Source organism: Trachypithecus francoisi, unplaced genomic scaffold (assembly GCF_009764315.1).
Source record: "Trachypithecus francoisi isolate TF-2019V2 unplaced genomic scaffold, Tfra_2.0 Contig01579, whole genome shotgun sequence".
NCBI lineage: Eukaryota > Metazoa > Chordata > Mammalia > Primates > Cercopithecidae > Trachypithecus > Trachypithecus francoisi.
The window spans coordinates 24024552-24042336 of NW_022681442.1; positions in this window are offsets into that span (position 1 = coordinate 24024552).

Here is a 17785-nt window from a genome sequence, read left to right on the forward strand (position 1 = left end):
CCTCACATCTCCACTGCAGAATGTATCAGTGCCTCACCTGCACGGTCCATGTCTCTGAAGTAACCAGCCTCACATCTCCACTGCAGAATGTATCAGTGCCTCACCTGCACGGTCCGTGTCTCTGAAGTAACCAACCTCACATCTCCACTGCAGAATATATCAGTGCCTCACCTGCCTGGTCTCTGTCTCTGAAGTAACCAACCTCACATCTCCACTGCCTCACCTGCATTGTCTCACCTGCATTGTCCATGTCTCTGAAGTAACCAGCCTCACTTCTCCACTGCAGAATGTATCAGTGCCTCACCTGCACGGTCCGTGTCTCTGAAGTAACCAGCCTCACATCTCCACTGCAGAATGTATCAGTGCCTCACCTGCACAGTCCCTGTCTCTGCAGTAAACAACCTCACATCTTTTCTTCGTCATGCTTTTCACTAAAGTCCATCTCAGCATGCCCTCCCTTCACTACCCCCTTTTCCTGGAAAATTCCTATTCACCCTGCACATTCCCTGCTTTATCCATTCTGTCAGCATATTTCTTACCTCCCAGAGTCAGTTAGTATCCTAGACACTGGATAAGTCAGGGAACAGAACCAAGCGTCGGCTCATGGAGCTTACAACAAATTCCAGGAGAAAGATGTCAATACTCAAATGGACAAACACACATACTATTTCAGGGCTTCCAGAATGCCTTGAAGAAAAGCCAAGTAAGATCAGACAACAGATAAGGGGAGGTGAAGAGAACAGCTTTCTTTGATAGAGTGACATTAAAGCTGAAATCCGAGGAGAGTGAGGACAGGGACCAGGCTGACATTTGGGAGAAAAGTGTGGGTCAAGGGAACAACAACTACAAAGACACTGGGGCAAGAGCAGGTTTGGTCAGCTTAAGAACCGCAAGGAGGACCGTGTGGCTGGAGGCGAGGGCCTGTGGCGGAGAGGGAAAAGATTAGACAGAGCAGTCGCGGGGCTAAACTATAAACAAGCCTGTAGGCCATGATAAGGATTTTAGATTTTACTCTGACAGAGATGGAAGCCATTTGGCATCTTATGAGGATAGATATGACATAATGTGACCTATGGTTCATTGGGCTAGCGTGAGGCAAGCAGTCTGACCACAAGTGGCAGGAGATGAGTGGGCACTAGTGCAACATTCCAGGTGAGAGAGGACAATTTAATCCAGAGTTATAAAGGTGGAGTTATTATAAAGTTATCGGAATTGAGTCTCTGCAATAATCATGACTTAAACATGATATGAAAACAAGGGGAGAATTAGGAGTGATTTTTTTGTTTGCTCGTTTGCTTTTGTTTTTATAGAGACAGGATCTCACTATGTAACCAAGGCTGGCCTCAAACTCCTGGTACCGTCCAGCCTCAGCCTCCTGAGTAGCTGAGACTATAGGCACATGTCATTGCATCCAGCAAGAGTGACTTTAATGTTTTTGGCCTGAGAAAATTAAGACTAGGAAACAGAAATTGCCATTTACTGAAAAAGAAAGGATATCACCAGAGATGATTTGGGATGAAATATCAAAATTTTGGTTTTGAAACTATTAAGACATCTATCAGATATAAATAAAGAACATTCCCTTGATTCCTCAGAATACAACAGTCCCATTATTATATATTTTATGCAACATGGTTTTGTCCAGAAGTTTCCAAAACTGGCTGCTCATAAAACACATCAGAAGATATTTGTATATTTCTGCTTCAACACGGTTGTCCATCCTGGCTAACACGGTGAAACCCCGTCTCTACTAAAAATACAAAAAACTAGCTGGGCGAGGTGGCGGGCGCCTGTAGTCCCAGCTGCTCAGGAGGCTGAGGCAGGAGAATGGCGTGAACCCGGGAGGCGGAGCTTGCAGTGAGCTGAGATCCGGCCACTGCACTCCAGTCCGGGCGACAGAGCGAGACACCGCCTCAAAAAAAAAAAAAAAAAAAAAAAAAAAAAAAAAAACACGGTTGTCACTACTTGTGCCACTGTATCTGATGTAATTTGTTTCAGCAGCCCAGTGACCACCCACAAGTTCAGTGTTTCCCTAGCAGGACCCAAGGGACTCAGCACATAATTTTATTCATGACTATGATTTATTGCAGTGACACAGTAAGAAGATACAGCCAGATCCACAAGGCAAAAATGCACATCAAGCAATTTCTAGTTTCCAAATCCAGAAGCACCCTTTCTAGTCTCTCTCCAAAGGGGCGACACAGAGCACACTCTCCCTCCAGTCCTGAAATGCAGTAACCTGCATGTAGTTCTTATGCCCCAGGAAGTTTACTTGAAACTCAGAGTCCAGGATTTTTACTGGGAATGGGTTACATAGACACAATGATCTGTAATCAATATGAAAACTCCAGACTCCTAGAAGAGTATCAGGTTATCAGTGCCCCAAGCAGGCAAATATTCTTATCATTTAGAGAACTCTATAGAATCTAAGTACTAAGATACCAGCAAAGAACCAGCATGGAAGAAGATCCTTCTAAAAATCAGACTTGTTATGTTAACTCTTCTCTGCTCAGTTACAGATTCTGAGACAAAAACAGTAGCACAAATTTAGATATCACACCGTGTGGAATGGGATCTGGCAGCCTGTAGGTTTTTAAAATATTTACAGCTAAGTCTGATGATCACTCAGGTTTAGGAATCATTCACTAAAGCCGCATGGAGTTCATCATAGCCCAGCCCACCTGAAGCAAACTTTTCAATGAATGAATAGTAAGACACAGAAGAGGGACTTGGAAACACTCTCTGTCAATATCTAACTGAAGTCGTAGGCAAATCACCTCACCACTTGATTTCTTCATCTGTGAAAGGATTGGGGGTGGGAGGAGATTAGGTGATTCCCCAATGTTCCTTTCAACCCTAATAATCTTTGGTCTAGGTCAGAGAAAGTAGTATGAAATGAAAAAATATAGGGATCTTGGCCAGTGGTCTTCCCCACTTTTCCTCCCACTCTCCTTGAAATGCAGAAAGCAAAGCCCGTACTCTCCCCTCTAGCTGCGTTTGCACTTGAGGATGCCTTGGCTGAGGCATGCTGCAAGATCAAGAGAAGCAAAGGCTGCCTTTAAAAGATTTCTCCTTTACGTTAATGTCACAAGTGACAAGACAGTTTCACAGTGGAAGGAGGAAATGTACTTGTTTGGTGGAAATGAAAGAGAGAGATTAAAACTTGAACAGTCACGAGGGCCTTTTGGGGAATTTTAAAGACAAGTCTACCCGAAGACAACTCTACTGATACATCTTAGATTTCCGGGGGGAGCTTTTCAGCCTATTTTCTGTCTCTAATCTTTTATGGTCTTTATAAGAAAACTGTGGCTGCATGTTACAGAACAGAAGTGAATCATGATGAAATAAGAAACTTGAGTTTGTAACTCTGTCATAGAATTAAGAGATCTTGATGTCAAAGCTCTTCCTTTGCAGTTAGAAGTTACAAAGCAGTTCACCGAGTCCAGGTCCCCCAGCCACTAAAAGGTAGATCAGGACTAATAAAGATAATAACACCTCACAGGCATTAAATTCCCACTAATGGAGCAAGTAGCCAATAACAATATAATGGTAACTTTTTCAGAAAATTCTCAATTTGTAAATGTCTCTTCTTCATTCATCCTTCCTCTCTTCTGCTATCTCAAATTTGTCTTGTCTCTTGAATCTTTCTTACCAATATACAAGTCTATGTTAGTATCCCTAATCTTAAACTACTCTCTCCTGGATTAACTTTTATTACCAATCAGTTTCTCTGTCATTTTTACACACAAAGTGTTATATCAAATCTTACACATCAACGTATTAATAATACATATCAAGTGTTATGTATAAAGTCTTACATATCAATCAGTTATTCATTCCTTCAACAAAATATTCATTAATATCTGTCACAGTCAGTGGATGAGGCACTATAAACCAACTGATGAACAACACTGGCTTGGTTCCTGCCATCAAAATGTAATGTGACTCACCGTTGGAGTGGAGGTAAGTGGGGAGAAGATACATAGACAAATCTCTCTCTCTCTCTCTCTCTCTCTCTCTCTCTCTCTCGTTCTCTCTGTATTTAGCAAAAGCGAGAACATTTCTTTGTAATGTGGCTTTGCAGCTCCTCTCAATAAGAAGTAGAGTCTCTTACGATTTTAATCCAGGCTTGTGTGTTACTTGATTTGGCCAATGGGATATTTTGTGTCTGTATTCTTTTGTGATCTTTATAAGAAAACTGTGGCTGTGTGTTATTGAACAGAAGTGATCAAGATGAAATTTTAAAAAGCTAGACTTTGTAACTGTCACAGAATTAACAGATCCTTATGTTAAGACTCTTCCTTTACAGTTAGGGATTACAGAGGGATTAACTGAGTCTAGGTCACTCATCCATTAAAGGGTAGATCAGGACTAATAGAAATGATAACACCTCGCATATATTAAGTTCCTACTAACGGAACAGGTTGCCAATAAAAATATAGTACAGTAGTACTTTTATTTTAAAATTCTAAATTTTTTCAATGCTTCTCCTTGGTAAGACTATAGATGGCTATAAAAAATAGAATAAAATACATGCTTCCCCTTCATTTATCCTTCCCCTCTTCTGCGATTTCAACTTTATCTTGTCTTCTAGATCCTTCTTATCAATATACAAGCATATGTTAGTATCCCTAATCTTAAAACACTCTCTCCCAAATTAACTTTTATCACCAATCCATTTGTTTGTTACTTTTAACAAAGTATTTAAGAGAGTTATTTAAATGTGATACCATCTCAAATTTCTCACCGCCTATTCACTGTTAAACCTACTCCAAAATGGGATCTCTCCCCAACTATTTCCATGAAAACTGTTCTCACCAAGTATATCAACAACCCCCACATTGCTTGATCCAGTACAAACTTACTATTTTCATCTTACTCAATCTTTTGACCACATTCATCATAACTGAACATGATTATCTCTAGCTGCTGTGATACTATACTCATGCAATTTTTTTATAACTCATGAACCATTGCCCCTTGGTTATGTGTGCGTGCATGTGCATGTGTGCACATGTGTGTATATAAACAGGGACAATATGCATAAGTGTAAGTCCTTAATTTTTCAGCTCAATTAGTTTTTACATATGCACACACCTGTTTAACTACCACCCAGATAATGATATGGAATAGTTCCAGAACGCTCCTTCATGCCACTTCCAAATCAATACACTCTTGTCCAAAGAATTAATACTATTCTGACTTATGTGAACATATATTGCAGGGCTACCAATAACATCAAGAGATGGCAAAGTCCATTGACACGCAAATTGCATGCTTCTTTATGAGTCTAAGAAGCATTTTTTAAATATCCCATTGGCCAAATCAAGTAACACGGGTAAGCCTTGATTAAAAGAATAAGAGATTCCACTTCTTGCTGAGAGAAGCTGCAAAGTCATTAAGACAAAGGAATTTTTCCATTTGTGCTAAAGAGGAAGAGACACACAGAGAGAGAGATTTGCCTGTATAACTTCCCCTCATTTACCATCACTCCAACAGTGAGTCACATTACATCAAGAGAAGGTTTAAGCCAGTGTTGTTCACAAATTGGTCTCTTATCCACTGACTGTGACAGATATTAAATATTTATTGAAGGAATGAGTGACTAAATGATTTATATTTACTTAGTACGCAGTTCTGTAACTTCTACTTGGTGCTTAGAAAATGGCCCTAGAACAGAGTTGTTGTAAATCTGCAGAAAGAAGAACTTGAGTTAGGGGTGCATATTAAAATTCAGGTCAATATTACAAACAGACTGAGTTGTGATGACAATCTGTCCCCAAATCCGTATGGTTCAAGCCAATGAAGGATCCATATCCCTTTGTTCTTCCAAAATTCCCTTCTACTGTTTTGTTTGCTTGTCAGTTTTCTGTTGGAGAAATTGTTTATTATTCCTTCTGCTTTCAATTGTATTCACTAATAATAATAATCACAGCTCTCGTTCACTGAGTGACTGAAAGGTGGCAAGCACTGTACTATACTTTTGTTATGTTTAGTGATCAAAATGTTTCTACTTATCAATATTATTTATTATTTATTTATGTATTATTCCTATTTCATATGAAAAGATACTGAGACTCCAACATAACCAAGAAATTACATGGCAGAACTGGGAATGCAATACGAAAAACATGACTCCAAGCTCACAAGCCTAAGCACTATGCCCTCCTGGCCTTCGTGAATACATTTGTTTGGAATTTTAGAGTTAAAATTTAGTGGAATTTATCTATAAAAATGGAATCTTGGGATGTACACAATTTCCAATGTTATGTAGTTCAATATTCAAAGTTTAACACTTCTCTCCAGTATACTTGGCAAGCAGTAGCCTGGTTATTTTTGTAATTCCTCCAGTCATAAGGGAGCTAACAACTTTACTAGAAAGCCCATGCTGGGCCGGGCGCGGTGGCTCAAGCCTGTAATCCCAGCAACTTGGGAGGCCGAGACGGGCGGATCACGAGGTCAGGAGATCGAGACCATCCTGGCTAACCCAGTGAAACCCCGTCTCTACTAAAAAATACAAAAAAACTAGCCGGGCGAGGTGGCGGGTGCCTGCAGTCCCAGCTACTGGGGAGGCTGAGGCAGGAGAATGGCGTGAACCCGGGAGGCGGAGCTTGCAGTGAGCCGAGATCCGGCCCCTGCACTCCAGCCTGGGCGACAGAGCGAGACTCCATCTCAAAAAAAAAAAAAAAAAAAAGAAAGCCCATGCCATTTCTAGGGTAGAAAATGTATTTTATAGTCATGAGTGAGTGAAGGAGAGAGGAAGAAAGAAATAGGGCCAAATTGATGGGCCCCACTCCCTGTACTTCAGCCAAGTGCCAATGCCTTCCTGTTTGGGATAATCCAGTTGATGTCAGATTGTCCCCAATATCTCTTATCAGGTTAGTGATTCCTTTTTTAGAGGGAGCAGAGAACGAGAGAATTGGCAACATGAAATAAAAGTATTCACCCAGAAATCCAAAATTTGGAGTCTGCGTGTGTTTCCATGCACATTTGTAAGGATCAGGAATCAAATAAAACTCTCCTTGGAGAGTCATGACGCATAAGAAGTAACTGTCTCAACTTACCCTGGCAGATACTTATACATCATTTGTTAAAAAAAAAAAAAAAAAAAAAAAAAAAAAAGGTAGGCTTCTCTTCCTTAGCAAAGCTGAGGTAAAGGGCAGTGAACGAGGAGATGAAGGGTGTCTCTTTAGGTGAGTGTTGTTCCAGATCCATTTCACAGAATATTTTCCCGGTAGTTGGTCCCTGAAGAAAATGTTTTGTTTATTTTTCCCCTTGGGCAGAGAAAACTGAGGAATGTAAATATCCCCCTGTCTGGACATCCATAAAACCCATCAAAGGATATGACAAGTACTATAATGGAAACAAAGCAAATACAAATTAAGCATAACTATCTATAATCCACTGCCTTAGATAAAACTTTTTAATAGTCTGTGGAACTAGTAACAGAAAACACAGGCCACCACTTACAGCTGTTCAAGATGTACACTGCACCAGTCCAGAGGGTGACTTTCATCTTGTGTTCATTAACAGACTTGTGTACCTATTTTTCCAATTTCCCGGCAGGTGGCAATACTGTTTTTTTTATTTGTTTGTTTTGTTTTGTTTTGATGTGGAGTCTCGCTCTGTCGCCCAGGCTGGAGTGCAGTGGCATGATCTCCGGTCACTGCAAGCTCCACCTCCTGGGTTCATACCATTCTCCTGCCTCAGCCTCCTGAGTAGCTGGGACTACAGGCGACTGCCACCACACCCAGGTATTTTTTTTTTTTTTTTTTTAGTAGAGACGGGGTTTCACCATGTTAGCCAGGATAGTCTCAATCTCCTGACCTCATGATCTGCCCACCTCGGCCTCCCAAAGTGCTGGGATTACAGGCACAAGCCACCGCGCCCAGCTGGCAATATTGTTTTTTAAGGAAGGCAAGCCTTTTTGTTGTTTTGTTTCCCCCTAATTCACCCAGATTCTCCCATGATGATAGGAAAATATCACCATGCATCTCAGAAGCTATGCTCCTCACTGGCACTGGAAGAAATCCTGCAAACCAAGACATGGTTCTTTTAAGATAATAAGCTGAGTTGCATTCCTTCAGGGTTTTTCCAAGACATAAAATTGGTGTTCCAGGAAACATTAAATTCAATTGCCCTCGGATAGCCCAATACCTTCCACTGGGGACAGGTATATTTTTTTCTTCAGAACTTAATAAAACCAGTCAGCAAACAAATGGGTTTCATCTCTGACCTGGGACAATGAGCCATGCCAAACACCAGTGTTCTCTTCCCTAAGGCAGTGGGATTTGTGAACTTCATTAGTTTCAGGAGTCCAGTTACCTATGGATTTATAGAAGTAGTGTGATGCAGTGATTAGACAATGGGCTGGTAGACAAAGTGTCTTGTTTGCAATTCTGACTTTTGCGTACATGTGACTGGCATATCAGTGGCCTTCTATCTACCTCCTTCTCCTCATATGGAAAACTTGAGGTGACCATATCTACCATTCCTGCCTTTCATAATTGTGGAGCTTAAATGCATGAAGTTGACACAAATCAATGTGATAAAAGGACATTATAGCTCATAATGTATTATACAGTTATAGGGGCCTGTTAAATATTTTAATTTTATCTTTAAGGCCAAGATTACAAACTCTAGCTGGCAAAGGACCAGTTAGATAGCTGTAGCAGCCATTAGGCTATTCACTTACATTTTCAAAACCTCTTTTTTTATGCTGTTTTGTGATGCTAGGGCCTGATCTCTGAAAACCACATTTTGACTTAGCCAGCTACTAGAGGCTTAGCTCACAGAGGCACTAGAAGGTGGCTGAAAGGCTTGAGGATGAAAGAGGATGAAAGAACTTAACTCTTTTATGTTTTCTTCCTGTTTCTGTTTTATTTCAGTTTTAGTTTTCCTTCTGTTCCCATCAGTGTCCACTTAGCAACATTTCTCCATCCTAGTGACAGCAGCGCATTCCAGGACTAGCAATGCTGGGATTATAATTTTCAGTTTGTCCAACTTTGGCAGTATAAGTCTCATCATTTCTCGTCAAAGACACCCATACTAGCTGGCACTACTTTCTGCAAAAGTCTGGGTTTCAGCCTCACCGGGCCCCTTCTCAGAGGTTGATTTGAACTTTGCAGAGGCCCTTTCACATACCTTCAAACTTGAACAAGTACAACATTTTCCTTGATTTTCTTCCAGCCTCTAGGGTCACAGCGGCTTCCTGCATTTGCTATCTGTGATTCTTCAATATCCAGTTTTGTTTTTTTTTTTTCATATTAAATCCTCTCTATTAAACTAACTGGTAAGAGTTACATCTCCTCACTGGCTCCTTACTATTACAGAAATAAAAATTTGTTAAGCAGGTTTGATATTTCTTGCACACCTACACGTGTTTTCTGTTAGCTTTACATTGCTTGTTTTTTCTTATATAGTGTATTTTTTTCATGCATACCTGTGCTTGGTTTGCACAGTAAACAAGAACTCCATTTCCACAGACTTATGTGCTCTTTGTCTTTCTCTTTCTCCCTCCCTCTTTGTTTCTTTTCTTGTTGCAGCATGCCTCTATCTTGCACTACCTTAATTTACCTACTTCTGCTAAGTATGTATATCCAAATAATATTTGACTTTGCTCTAAACATTAGGGGAAAATGTAAGCATAATTGCAACAACAACAACCAAAGACAATTTTCATTGGAACTCAGGACCCAGGGGAAATAAGGGAGAAGTGGAGAAAGTGACAAACTAGAGAGTACACGCTAAAGGCCGAGCTTGACTTGGCTCCTGCTGATGGTGATGGGGAAGGCAATGTGAGCTCACAGGGACCAGATTCCCACATTTTTCACAAGAAAACAAAAATCTATATGTTTGTATTTCGAATTGAAATGCTCATGACTATTTTTAAAAGAATATTAAATATTGTGCTGGCTGACATTGTGCAGATTAAAAAATAGCCATCAGTGCTAAGTAGTTGCCAGGGTTGCTTTACAACTTCCCAATCTTGTTTTTATCAACCAACTTTTCCTGCATCCTCTGTAATCTCAGATAATCACATTACCGCAGAAGGTGCACAAATGCCCTGCCACCAAAAAGAAAAACCCAGTTATTAATAGAAGCCATTGATCAGATCATCATGATTTGAGAAACCTCTGTATGTATTCTCTATTCTTGAAACAATTTAGGAAAAAGTTGCTGTTGAACGGTTTTGAGAAATAGAGGCTAGATTGGAAAGATAACTCTAAATTACTGTTTCTAAATCACTTAAATATAATTGGCATTTCCTTCCAAATATGAACCTCAGAATAACAACAGTACGTTCCAGACCCACGAATGCTATCACAGTTACAGACCTACCGCTGGTCACTGGAAGATCTCTGACAAGCTTGGGGGAAATACTGATGGCAGACTATCATTTTTCAGGGGCATGTGATTTTGGAACTCTTTAATGGTAGTGAATTGAGCCAAATTTTGATTAAGGGATCTTCTTGCATATGATGGTGGATTGTGAAGACTATATTTACACTGGAACTATGCCAGTGTTAGTTTTCAATTAATTAACTCCTCAATGAATCATTTAATAAGACTCTATTGCTCCTAGTTGGTTGAAAAATTGTGAAGACTTTTTCTTCTTCCCTTTCACTTTTCCTCAAGCTGTTTCAGTTGCCTAGATTCTTCCCTATATGTTATAGTTTGGATGTCTGTCCCCTTTAAATCTCATGTTGAAATTTGATTGGAATGAATTTGATTTGAAATCTGATTCCCAATGTTGGAGGTGGGACCTGGTGGGAGGTGTTTGGATCATCCGGGATGCATCCTTCACAAATGCCTTGGTGTTATTCTCATGGTAATGGTGAGTTCTCACTTCATTAGCTCCCAGGAGATTTAATTGTTAAAAAGAGCCTGGCTCCTTCCTCCCATCTCTCTTTCCTGTTTTCTTACAATGTGATGCCTGATCTCGTTCACCTTCCTCTATGAGTGGAAGCTTCCTGAGATCCTCACCAGAAGCAGATGCTGACACCATGCTTCTTATACAGCCTGCCGAACTGTGAGCCAAATAAATCTCTTTTTTTTTTTAAATAAATTACCCAGCCTCGGGTATTTCTATATAGCAGCACAGATAAACTAAGACACCGTCTTACCCCATTTCCACCTGAATTTTACGGAATATTCACTACCCACATGCCTAGATAACCATTTTGATATCCTTCCTTGGTTTCTTTGAAAAAAATAATGTATTTCTTTCTCATCCCTAGATAAACATTTTGTATGGTGGGCTTCCATAATTTTGTATTTTCTTTTCCTTGTCAGAATTCTTCAAGTAAGTGTTTTCCTTAAATATTCTATTTTCAAAGTTTGGTGTTCAGACTCTTTCCTTCTCTCTCTGTGCCGTCACCCTGGACAATTTTATCCACACATTTATTTTTAATTATATTCTATGTGTTGATGGATCCTAAAGATATAGGTTTTATTTTAACTAATTTCCTTTATTCAAGCAAGTTTTTCTATTTGACTGCTGGGGGTTTTCTCTCAAATACACGTTTTCATCACCTCAAAGTCGTCACAACAGACCCTATTGTCTTTTTTCAGCCAGTTCTGTTTGTCCATTGATTTCTGTTATCTCTCTTGCAGTTAAAGCCATTCAACTTCTACAACAACTTTACTTCTTCTTCTCTCTTATCTCTCATAGGAGTAAGTCAAAAAATGTACTCTGTTTTGCCTTTTAGCATTTTTCAAGTCTCTCTAACTTCCTCCCGTTTCTACTAACAGAGACAGGAGGCAGCAAAGGGTCCCTTGGTGAAACCCTATCTTCATACCTAAAACAGCCTGAAGGCTGAAAAACCAGACTGCCATCCTGGGTGAAGCCCACCCTTTTCCCCAGGTGATTCTTTCTGAATAATGCCCACCTGCGGACTGGGAGGACAGGGTGGGGCCTCAGGAAGTTCGTGCAGTTTGCAGGGGAGAGGAGCCTGCCTCTCCTGTTCCTGAGTGGTAACCTGGGATTCAATCTGTGAGATGGGGGCCTCTTAACAGGAACCCCTCTTGCTCTGCTGAGTTTTTCCTTTTCGCCCAATAAATTCCATTCCCCCTCACCCTTCAGAGTATCTGATCTTTCAGATCAGAGCCTGATCTTTCGTGGTCATGTGACAAGAACCCAGTTTTTCTACAACACTACTACTGCTGTTATCTTAGCTGAAGCCATAATTTCTCTCACTTATATTCCTTTAATAACCCATAAAAAGGTCTTGCTAGCTCAAGCCCTGCCCTAAACCAATCCATTGTCTTCATTGTGGCCAGAAGAATTTTGCTGAAGTATAGTTGTGGTCCACTCCACTGATTGCCAACCATGAATTGGCTCGGCTTATGAGATTTTTTGTCATGTAGCCGGTGACTGGCTATATGTATATATATTTTTTCTCCCGTGTATCCTCTACTTCTGTGTTGCTATGGGATCATCTTCATTTCTCTGATGCTGACTCCTTGAAAAGCCCTTCCAACTTCCTTCTCTTTCTTCTTTTATATATTAAGGATTCTCTTCTATCTTTCCTTCTCTTTATTCATAGTGTTGAAATTATGTATTTGCCTTCTGTTTTTGCCTATTAGGCAAGGAACAACATAAAAATCATAAGCTACACACTGACTTCATTTTAGTGGGTAGATATTGTATGAAACTCTGTGTTGAGAAGATTTCTGAAGTTTAACTAATCCTACGGAAGGAAACATAAGAAGAGTGAATATTAATGTCTACTCTGAACAAGAGAACAATGGACCTTTTTTTTTGCATCATGTATATTATTTTAATTTTACACTCATTCTCTGTGGAACATATCCCAGTTTTTCAAATGAGAAGAATAAGATTACTAAAGTACATTCTTTTAAAGGGACATATAATAAAGGGCAAAGATAAGATTAACCTGGTGTCCTCTATAACTTGAAAGACCCTGTTTCTTTCAGAAATGCATTCTACCCCCAATGTTCACAGAATTAATAGATTAATGGTAATACCTGATATACATCCAGACCAGTACCAAATATTGTGAGATTAAAAAGAATCTAAAAGAAGACATTATCCCTGCACTCAAAGAGCTTGTGTGAAACAGACAGAAAATATAAAATAAACAAGATTCGATTCTGCATTCATGACTGTTTGAGAACAACCAATGACAGAAAGGAAATGGAAACATTTAAAACCTACAAGCTTGTGATAATGGTGATGTAAAAGCAGATGCTATGTAATCTCCCATGAAGTTAATTACCCTTCATTAAGACAAATCTCATTCTTTTTTAGAAAAACAGACCACCTCCTGTCCATTAGGCCTTGTTATTCCTGATGTCCTTTAGCTTCCTTGAGGAAAGGTGGAATGAATGATGACCTTGCTTTTGGAGCTACGATTATCATGATCCCCTTCTACAGAAAGGCCATGTAAGGTACAAGAAAGAACTTTGACTCAATTCAGCCAGGTGTAGATTCAAATTCTTGCTTTATCAGTTATAAAACTTACTAGTTTTATAATATTTATAAGTATTATATTCTCACTGAGCCTTGCTTGCCTTATCTATACATTGAAGATGATGATACTTCCCAGGATTTTCTTGCGTGAGGATTAAATGAAATAATGCATGCAAAGTGCCTTGCATGAAGTAAGTGATCATGAAATCATAAGAACTGGTAGCAATGATGATGTTAATAATGACAATGACTAGGGGATACTGATGATGCCATCAATGACTTTGGTTGGGATGGAAACCCAAGCCCTCCCAGCTCTTTATCCCAAATATAGCTCTGAACCCTGGGTAGTCTCTCCAGGCCTCTTTGGCCTTCATTTTCTTTGACCCTCTGCCAGCATGTAAATGCTACACCACAAAATTTATTTCAGAAGCTCATTCCGTGTTGAAGAGTTAACTTCTGCTTGAGGTAGCCTCATGCTCAAGAATAGCAGTCACACTTTGATTTTTAGAATAGTTTGTAGTTCACAGATTTTTTCTTAGTAAACCAATTAATAGAACACACTTGAAAGAATGCCTGGCACATATTAAGTGCTATATAAATGTTAGCTGTTTTCAGTATTCGTGTGACTATGAATATTATTTGTTAGATCATTTACTTCTTGCAACAACATACTATGAATAGGTAAAGCCAATGTACTAGTATCAGTTGAATATATTAAGACAACAAATCTAACAAAAGTCTAGTGATTTTGAGCACTTAGCTCTGTGCTCAAGGGCAGGGTATTTTCTACTTAAGATTATTTTTCCCAGTGCCCAGTACAGGGCTGCTCACACAGCAGGTGTTTGGTCAATATTGGTAAATGTTTACATAGCTGATATATAGGGGACATAGGAAGATACTGACTTGGGAGCCGAATTGAGTCTATGCCAAGAATAGCAATCCATATTAATATCAAAATAAGAATTAACAACTTTCTTCAAACATTTATGTATAGACAAAATAAACGACTAGTTAAATATAGATATTGTAGGAACTGCTTGAAAGCACTGATTAAAATCACAAGGTCTTGGGTATCCAGTGACCCTTCAGATATCCTCAAATGACTTTCATTTACTTGCTTTTGTTACTTTTTTTTTTTTTTTTTTGAGACGGAGTCTCGCTCTGTCACCCAGGCTGGAGTGCAGTGGCCGGATCTCAGCTCACTGCAAGCTCCGCCTCCCAGGTTTACGCCATTCTCTCGCCTCAGCCTCCCAAGTAGCTGGGACTACAGGCGCCCGCCATCTCGCCCGGCTAATTTTTTGTATTTTTTTAGTAGAGACGGGGTTTCACCGTGTTAGCCAGGATGGTCTCGATCTCCTGACCCCGTGATCCGCCTGTCTCGGCCTCCCAAAGTGCTGGGATTACAGGCTTGAGCCACCGCGCCCGGCCGCTTTTGTTACTTTTAAGGGAAATCTGAAAAGGGCTGGTGATCAGTACTGTACTTAGACAGTTGGACAAAAGATAAAAATGCCCAGGCCCTTGACTGGGGCAAGAATGATTGAGATGCTCTCATAATTATCTCCTAAGATATGGTCCACCTACTGAGAAGACCTTGTCCTTTTCCTTTATATACAGGGTGTGGTAGAAAAAGGCAAAAATCTAGAAACTAGCAGCTGTGCTTGATCACAAAATCCTGTCATAGAAACATGTAATTGAGGCTGAAGGAAAAAAAAAAAAAGAGTTCCATATTAACCTATCCAAATGGTGGAAGACCATTTAACAGTCTCAAGAGGGGACCCACCTGTGGCAGTCTATGCACTGGGGGTGAGATGGGCAGTCTGTGCTACACAAATAATTCATAGAGCTATGTTTTTTTGTTTGTTGTTTTACAACAATGTTTATCACTCAGTGTGGAACATTATTTTGACAAACATACCATGGTAATTAAGATGATAATTGATGAACGAGTCTATAGGATATCTCTGTATTATTTTTATAACATTTCTGTAAATTTAAAATTGTTCAAAAATAAAAAGTTTACTTTAAAATGTCTGTCAAATTTCCTATGCTACTGTGGCATGAAAATACAGAGGATGACTAAGGTAGTCAGGCAGTATTTTCAAGGTACAGTGGTACTTGAGCCAAAAAAATTAAAATAAAATAAAAAATAAGGTCTGGGTGCAGTGGCTGACACTTGTAATCCCAGCATTTTGGGAGGCTGAGGCAGGCAGATCACAGGGTCAAGAGATCGAGACAATCCTGGCCAACACAGTGAAACCCCGTCTCTACTAAAAATACAAAAATTAGCCAGGCGTGGTGGTGTGTGCCTGTAGTCCCAGCTACTCAGGAGGCTGAGGCAGGAGAATCACTTGAACCCAGGAGGCTGAGGTTGTAATGAGCTGAGATTACGCCACTGCACTCCAGCCTAGTGACAGAGTGAGACTCCGTCTCAAAAAAAAAAAAAAAAAAAAGTGGCAAATAAGGTGGATAAAGGATAGAAAAGCATGTGTTTAGTAAGCTAGTTTTTTACCCAATAATATTTCACAGACATCTCTCTATGTCAGTTACTAAAAATCTATTTCATTTTTGTTGGGTTCATCATAGTTCTTGGAATAAACATGAGAGTTACTTATTTCTTCATGATCATTTTTCTCCTTTTATAACCAAATCTACAGGAAACTTACAATACTATTTCCACTTATATTTTAAATACCTGTTTAATTTTTTTCCTACTAAACCATTATCTTTCCAAGGACAAAAACCGTGTTTATCTTGTTCACTCCTTAAGTCCCCAAGATATAGTACGGAGTTGAATAAATGAGGATATAGAACATGCAAAGATATGGAATGAAATAGTAGAAAAAGTAGCAAGGAATGTAAGAGACTTGCAAGCAGTTTTCTACAACTGGAGTAGAAGATTCTTATTGTGGAATTTTGAGAGGCAGGGAATTAATTGAAGAGGTTGACATTCATTCTGTAGGAATCATCAGAATGTTTATTTTGGACTCAGTCTGTATTATCTGTTTTCACACTGCTATAAGGATGCTACTTGAGACTTGGTAATTTATAAAGGAAAGAGGTTGAATTGACTCCCAGTTCCACATGGCTGGGGAAGCCTTAGGGAACTTACAATCATGGCGAAGGGCAAAGGAGAAGCAAGTACTTTCTTCACAAGGTCGCAGGAGAGATAGAGATCAAAGCGGAGACTGCCAAACACTTTTAAAACCATCAGCTCTTGTGAGAACCCACTCACTATGATGAGAACAGCATGGGGGAACTGTCCTTATGATCCATTTCTCTGCCACCAGACTCTTCCCTTGACACCTGTGGATTGCAACTAGAGAAGAGATTTGGATGGGGACACAGAGCCAAACCAAATTACCGTCTATATTATGCACTGTAACTACAGATACAAGGAAAACATAGCTGTTCAGTCAGGAAGTTTATGGGATTGCAGGGCTCACAATATAAGGGAATTTTTTTCCTCTTCATCCTAAAGACTACTGGAAGTCTCTGGATTATTTTAAGTAGGAACTTTAGAAAGATCTTTGAATCAGTGGTTCTCCTGCAGAAAGAAACCAAGAGAGAAGGGCAATATTAGGAAACAGAGACTCCATTAGAAGTTTCTTGCAACAGAAAAATAATGAGCGATTCCATGAAATTACTTGTGTGGAGACTGAGAAGTGGCTGCAGGGTCACTGATATTAGGAGGATGTGACGTGGAGGCAGCTGGGAGAGGATTTTCAGGAGGAGAGGGCGGAATTGAGATCTATCTGGAGGTTATGTCAGCTCTGCTCTATAACTGACCTGATATCAGTGGAGGGTGATGAGCAAAGAAATTGAGTATGATTCTCAAGTTAATGGCTTGCATCACTGGATGGGTGAAAATGGCAGACAGTAAAGAAAATAAGATAGAAGGCAGTGCAATGTGTTGTGTGTTTGGGATGGGTTCGTCAAACTCATTGTGGTGGAGATAACTCCAAGACCCTAGGTGAAGGTGCCCAGTAGATAGTTAAGGACACTGGTCTATATGGAAAAAGCTGTGGGCTATAGATATAGACCTCTGACTGAGTAGCATATGAGTTAATATTACACAAAGTCTCACTGTAAATGATACCCCCTCAAGGAGACTAGGTAGAAGAGAAGAGAATCCAGAGTAAGCTCCAGAGAGCACCAGCATTTAAGATGGAAAAGAAGAAGAGCATGAGAAAGAAATACATTTAGAAGTCAAGATGAGGGTGATGAAAGGGAGATAGGTGAAAAATTCCTGAGAGCCCACTGAAGTATGATTGAGGGAAGAAAAAGTATTCAACACTGCAAGGTACAAATGAGGGTTAAAGTGATGAAGCCTTCATAAGTGATAGGATTTTT